Source organism: Merops nubicus, unplaced genomic scaffold, assembly GCF_000691845.1.
Source record: "Merops nubicus isolate BGI_N331 unplaced genomic scaffold, ASM69184v1 scaffold6066, whole genome shotgun sequence".
Taxonomy (NCBI): domain Eukaryota; kingdom Metazoa; phylum Chordata; class Aves; order Coraciiformes; family Meropidae; genus Merops; species Merops nubicus.
In genome coordinates, this window is record NW_008612868.1 from 9,117 (window position 1) to 16,602 (window position 7,486).

Below are 7,486 nucleotides of genomic sequence, written 5' to 3' on the forward strand. Positions count from 1 at the left end.
ACACTAGCCTTATGCTATTTTATACTACTTTTTCTTCTTCCTGAAGTGTTCTGTTCCATAATGTAGAATAAATGAAGAGGTCATCTTTTTTTCCTCCCCCCTTTTTTTTTTTTAATTCTGAATCTGAACCAGAAGAAGCGTCGTGGAAGGGTTTGAATTTAAGTCCCCATGACCGCTGGTTCTTTGGAGATGTCATGACTGAAGGTATTGAATTGTGTTGGTGACATTGATACCTGCATGGAATGAACTAAAGCAATTAGTTTATTTTCTATGGACCACCAGATATTATCTCATAATCAGTTTCTTGCTTTTTGCAACTGCATACTGTAAGCATGGTCTCTGCAACTGAATTGAGTTTGTGTACTGTCTGATGGATATGTAATCTCTGTTGGGGGAAGAGTTCATATTACATTTTCAGTCTTTGAAACTTCATCACCTTCTAACTGAAGTCTGCAATGCCCTCTTGTTTAGTTTGAGAGCTGATTTTTGACTCAATAATATCAAAAGTATCTTTCACAACACTGCAGTTTTTGAGATGTACACATGATGGCAGCAAATACTTAAATTGAGAAGGGTTGTTCCTGTACTCTAAACAAGTAGGATATTTAATTTTCTAATATAAACTAGATTTTTTTTTATAGATTCAATTCTTGTTAAATTATTTCTTAAAATACACACTGAAATTTGGTAAGGTACTGTGTCAAGGTTTAGAGCTGGGCCAGCTACTTAGACAAATGCTCTCTGTTAAACCCTCTTCCTTCCCAAACAGGAAGAGAAGGGGAAAAAGGGCTTACAGATTAGAAAACTACAACAGCTTTAATGAAAATAATAATTAAATGAAATAGCCAGTGGCCCTGATGGCAGTTACATCACTGTCACCACTGGTGCAGTGGGCATGTACTGGGGAAGTCCCAGACTGGACTCAGCAGCAGATGGGAATGGGATTCAGGAGCTGGGTTCCGGAACTGGACTCAGGAACATACAGATTGGATTTGAAGGTGGAATGGGCAGAGTCCTCCTTGGATGCTGGCCATTGAAGAAGAGACTTGACCCTTGTGATCCCTCAGTTTTGTACTGAGTATGAGCTATATGGGATGGAATATCTCACTGGTCAGTTTAGGGTCTCCTGTCCTTGCTGCTCCTCTCCACAGGTGTGGCCTTTTACTTTCTGCACCACCAGTGTAGCATGCAAGATTTAGCATTGACCTTCGTATGCAGAGGAGCGACTACAAGCAAGAGCCTTTCTGCACACCAGTCCTTCCTTCGTAGTAACTCTAACTATGGAGCATTACCACTGCTAGAAGTAGACACTGTTTGCAAAATACGCTGTTAACTTCAGAAAGTGCAGGTGAGACGTAGCTGAAAAGTTAAATCCCTGAACAGAATTAGTTCTGGTCTAGCTCAAACCAGGACATACTGCAGCATGTTTTGAAAAGACATTTTAATTCAAAAACTTTACCATGTTTTCCATCTGATTTGGCCATAATATTTTCATAACGTGCTTTCTGGTTTTGGTTTTACTACCCCAGCAGCAAAACACAGCAGCTACCTTGGTAGTTTGCAGTGGTTAGAACAGCTACCCTTTGATAGTCTGGCAGGGAAAAGGGCACCTATAATAATACTCTGTTATCCTTCAAAGTTTTGCCCTGAAACTTCTCGTTCCCCAATGGTTGCTGAAGGTTGCTTTTCTGAAGCCCAGTTTTGTTTTTCTTTATTGGAGAACTGTATCTGATCTCTCTGCAAAGAGATCTCGTATATTCCTCTTTCATGTTTCCTTTTTTAGAGTGCTGATCTGTAATTTTTTGACGATTTTTACTCAAATTGCTTTTCACAATTGGAACTGTAGATGAATCAAACCTGTGATGGAGAACCAGCCTGAGATAAACACCCTGCACTAGCCTCCATGATATTTAAAATTAAAAAAAAACCAAAAACTAATCACATTCTAGGAATTTCATAATAGACTACTAACATATGACAGCATTTTTCAATAGGAATTGGCATGGTAGAAGTCCCATTTTTCCTTGCAGTTGAAAAGTTCATAGTGTTCTTTAAAGTGTTGTCATAGTCTTGTGATTAAATGGTCCAACATGATAGATTTTCTTTGTTCATTCCTCTTCAGACTTTTCTCTGGCACATTTATCAGCTTAAATACTTTCTTCTTCCTGTACTCCTTCATAGGTGTGCATTTTTGACATACTCTATTATTTCGTTCTTTATTTTCCCCCATTGCAGTATTTCTTAAGAAATTTCTCATCTTGTAATAGAGATCTTTAATGTAACTTTTTCAGCAGGCATTCTTGGCTCAATGAAATACCCTTAATACTTCCATCAGTGATCGTACCTGGCCTGCGGTTTGGACTCTGCACTGAGATGTGCACAGCACCTCCCCGGTGTCCACCTGTAGGCTTCTGATGTCATAGGGCTGGAACGGAGTTGGGAAGTGCTGTGGCCACGTTCCCAGTGGAGCAACGAGGACACCAGGCTGAACCCCTGTCCTGGTTCCGTGTAAAAAGGGGTTCAGGGCAGGACCCATACGGAACAGAACTATGTACTCGCCTCTCCCCCACCCCCTCGAGAGAGAGAGAGAGACACTTTTTTAAAAAATGAAGTATATATTGTTCAACAAGGAACAGAAAACGAAAAAGGGGGGTAAGGAAAATAATATATATAAAGATCAGGGGAATAATACAAAAGATAAAATATACAAAACCCTCAGAAATGGTTCCAGGGTCCCACGGAGTGAAAGGAGAACTTTCCTCTCTGAGCTCCAAGGCAGGAGTGAAACAAAAAACCACTCCCTGCCTCTTATCAGAGTGTGTGTGGGAAGGGGAGGGAATACAATGGTTTCACCCCCACCCGGGGTCCTCCCAGTTGCTGGAAGGTCACGCCCCCATTCCAAGCCTCAAACCACAACAACCCCTGAGCATGGCTTGTGTTTACTAGTAGCAGCCTCCCTTAATTTTCTAAAGGTATAACAATTGGATGATTGTTGATGTTTCACATCAACACTGCATGATGGTAGTTGGATAACCAGCTGGTTCTTTAGCCACAGATGTGAAGTCAGATGTAATACGTGATGACATATATCACAGTAGATTTCTGCTCTGGTCTCATCCAACTAACCTGCCAGCTGAGACTAGTCATTACAAAATTCAGTTCAGCCACAGTAGCCCCCAGTAGAGTATGCCCAGAGAACATCAAGCTTTGGTACATAGACAGAAAACTTTCCTTTTAAAAATGGCTTCTTTTTTTTTTTTTTTTTTCCTTTTAAAAATTGCTTTTTTTTTTTTTTTTTTTTTTTTTTCACAAAGTTTCTATTGATTTTAAAAGTTGTATTTTTGGAAGTGTATAGTAATAGCCTAGTATGCATTTTTTTTTTCACTGAAAGAAAACCTATTGTTAATAACACCACATTTTTATATGCTGCTACAAAGTACATTGATATTGCACAGTACTATTAGAAGTAGGAAGTTTTCTTTAAAAATTAAAATCATAGAATGGTTTGGGTTGAAAGGGACCTTAAAGATCATCTAGTTCTAACCCCCCTGCCATGGCCAAGGTCAGCTTCCTCTAGACCAGGTTGCTCAAAGCCTCACACAGCCTGGCCTTGAACATTTCCAGGGCGGGGACATCCAGAGCTTCTTTAGGCAACCTGTTCCAGTGTCTCACCACATTCACAGTAAAGGGCGGCTTCCTAAAATCTAGTCTAAATCTACCCTCTTTCAGTTTGAAGCTGTTACCCTTCCACCTATCACTACACTCCCTGATAAGGAGTCCCTCCTTATCTTTCCTGTAGGCTCCCTTTAAGTACTGGAAGGCCTCTATAAAGTCTCCTGGAGCCTTCTCTTCTCCAGGCTGAACAACCCCAATTCTCTCAGCCTGTCCTCATAGAGGGGGTGCTTCAGCCCCCTGTTCATCTTTGTGGCCCCTCCTCTATACCCACTGCAACAAGTCTATGTCTTTCTTATGGTGAGTGTCTCAGAGATGGACACAGTACTCCTGGTGGGGTCTCACACGTTGTTGGCTCATATTCAATTCTTGATCCACCAACACCCCCAAGCCCTTCTCTGGAGGACTGCTCTCAAGCCACTCATCCAGCCTGTATCTGTGCTTGGGATTGGCCTGAATCAGGTACAGGACCTGTAGTATAAAAAGATACTTATTCTTACTTTCATACCTGGACATGGGTGAAACATTTAAACTGAATCTCTCTCTGCTTTTTCTGCCCCTTCCAAAGCAAATATGGCATAATCCACTGTGGTATTTTAGGCCAAAAACCTGCAGTCTGCCACAGTTGGAGGAACCTTGACTTAGAAGCGTAGCACCTCGTGGAAGGTGTAGGTCAGCTTTATGCTGTGGTACAAACAGGTTGCTCTGAAATTACGGATGTTCTGGTTCATGTTGAAATTACTTGTTCTGTGTACGTACTTAATTTACAGTAGTTGAAATTTGATTTAATGCTTAGAATTAATTTTAAGGTGTATAGCAAGTTATAATATTCAGTTGTTTTCTGGGCCTCGGATTTTTAAATTTAGTTGATTGTTCACAGTGAAGCATGGTAGTGAGCTTTTAAACATCCATTACAGTGAGTCATTGTAAGAATTTATTTAAGACATCCATGATGTGAAGAGTTTTAATTGAACAAAAATCATATGTTATGTCCTTTGTGTTTTACGAAGATGAACTCTTGTATACCTACGCTTCTTTTCTGCTAGTTCTGCTGCTGATTGACTAGTGAAAAGAAATTTCATAGGCAGCACTAGTGATGTTCTGGTTCGTAGGCAATTTGGTACCATCATTATAACTGAAAGGAGTTACATTGTTAAGAAAATTATCATCATCCTATCAGCCAAGAAGCAAGTGAAAGTTGCTTTGTGAATAATGTGAAATCATATTTTCCTTTTTTTTACCCGTTATGTAAGACTTTATTTCTATTGGTGAATTTGATTTTTGCGGAGTGCCTCTCTGCCAGCAGATGCCACTCTTCAGCAGCAGACTAATTTCCCAAACATCACCAGATAGAGGCAAATAGTTGTGGTAGACCTTTGTTCTTAGAAACATTCGTGGCTGTTTGCCTGGGATCTCTGTTTTCCCTGATAAGAACAATCTATGCTATAAACAATTAAATATTTATCTTTTACAGGGGAGCTGTTTAAAGTTTTGTTTCCTACTGATGCATTAAATCCCAGGGCTAGGAAGATGGCAGTATGTAGAGTAAAATGACTTCATTCTACAAAGTTTTGTGTAGAGCAGTGTTTTAGTTGAATAGAGCATGACCCAGGAATCTTTTGGGACTTGGAAACCTTTTTGATGGAAAGATATCTATATTAGGATCGCTGGAAAGGTGTAAATGAGGATGAGGACTTAGAAGCCCAGGTCTCAATGACTTGCAGTAGACCAGTCCTTGAGAGCATTCACTGAGATTAACCCTTTCAGTGTTCCTCTTATGAATGACAGCTGAGCTGTGTTCTCACTTGCTCTCTGCATTGATAAGGCAAGGAAGCACACTTTTTTATCATTCCCTTTTACTGACCTACCTCTGAAATGTCATGGGCCCAGTTTAAACTCTCATGGGCCACAGAGATGAGACTATGGCATTGTGAAGTTCTTTGTGTGCAGTGCCGGCTAAGAGGGTATTTTATGGGTGAAGAGCAGCCTGAAGAAGTGTGGTTCAACTCGTTTGGGTAAGTGGTGGGTGTAGAGGAACTCCTGAGTTCCCTGGAAATAGTAGAGCTACACAGTAGCCCAAGGACAGGCAGACAGAAAGTGTGCTTTGCTTCTCCTTGGGTAGTGCCAGTTTGTTAATTAGGACGTTTCTGGTTTATGCTTTGTTGTTGCTGAGGCTAACCAGGTGAACTGGTATTCTTAAGATTTATTGTTTATAAATTTTGACTAGGTGTTTTTTGGGTGCTGTTGCATAATGTGTGTGGTGTTTCAAGTGGAAAGGAGTTTTGTTCTTTTCACTTGCGTATTGTACGAATAAAGCTTCAATGACTGTTTGATTTAGTGGGGAAAATAATAAATCGAGTCTGTTTCTTTTCTAAGAAATAGCTACCAATGGAGTTTTTTGTTTGTTAGGAAGGAATGGGGTGGAAATCAGCTTATATATGCATTCAATAAAAGCTTGTGTTCTGAGACAGTGTGAATAAATTAGCTGATTATTGAATGATGATGATAATCTGTTACTGATCTCCTAAGTATTTGAACATGTCTGACTGAAAGTTGTATTTGGTTTAGTTGTTTTTATAGATTTGCCTTGAGAGGAATAAAGAACTCGTTTGTTATGGTATGATATATTTAGTACTGGGACATTTAAAAAAAATCTTAAGTCTGGTAATCCTCAAAACATGATGTCAATTCTTACTAGTAACCTGAGGCTTTTGGTTTAAATATTTTTTTTTACATAGGAATAATCATTAAACTATAATTTGGACTAATATTATTATTAATGTTAACTAATATTAATATTATACTAACATTTATTGGAGTAATAAAGCAGAAGTAGTCTGAAAAACCTTGCCTGGAAGGGACTTCTGGAGCCCTCTACTCAGAGCAGGGCCATCTTAGGATCAGGTCCAGTCACAAATCCATGGGATTTTGTTGTTTGGTGTAGAGGACACAGAGAAGAGGTGATGGAAAAACTCTACAGCAGTTAGCAAGGGCTTGGAAAAGAGTGTTATACTGATGTAAATACTGTCTATGTAATTATTATTTTTTATTGTATTGTTTTTGATGGATAGTTTATACACTTGAACAAATATACACTGTTAATGCACAGTAACAAGTATAGGTAGGAATAAATTAAGTGTATGAGTTTTTGGAGATTTTTTTGAAAATAAATTCCATGGTACCCAAAAGACTTCGTTTGGATTTTTAATGGCATCGCAATATTAGGGTGCATTAGCTGCATTGATATCTAGCAGTACTTCACTTGAATTTATTTAGTAGTCTAGTGTCATGGTTACAGGGGCTGGGACCAGTTTATCCTTATGTGGGTAGAACCAAAACTGTATATTCTATGTCAGTGCTCATGGGCTGTTAAGAAAATCATGGGTAGCAGCTGCCCAGGACAGACCTCACACCCCAGGCTATAACAGATAAGGAAAGAAGTTCAAGGTCAGGGGAGATGTTAACACCTTCCCACCCAGCAGGAGGAGTCCTCCCTGTTCATGGGCCCATCCATGCCTCGCCCCATGACTCATACAGAACTCCCCCCAGGAGCTATTTCTGTTTAATGGACCATCAAGGACCCACTGCATGACTCATAGACTGATATCAACCCATTGTGAGATGCGCCACCCAGGGGGAGGAGCCAAGTGCTCCCACCTGGATATAAACTGGGGTTCAGGACAGCACAGGGGGCCTTACCCACTGGATTTCCAGAGGACAAGAGCTACCAGATCTTTTTCTACGAGACCACTGTTTCATCTGGACTGCTACCACCACCCTAACTACAGAGTATCAGGTTGTATTCTGACTCTGT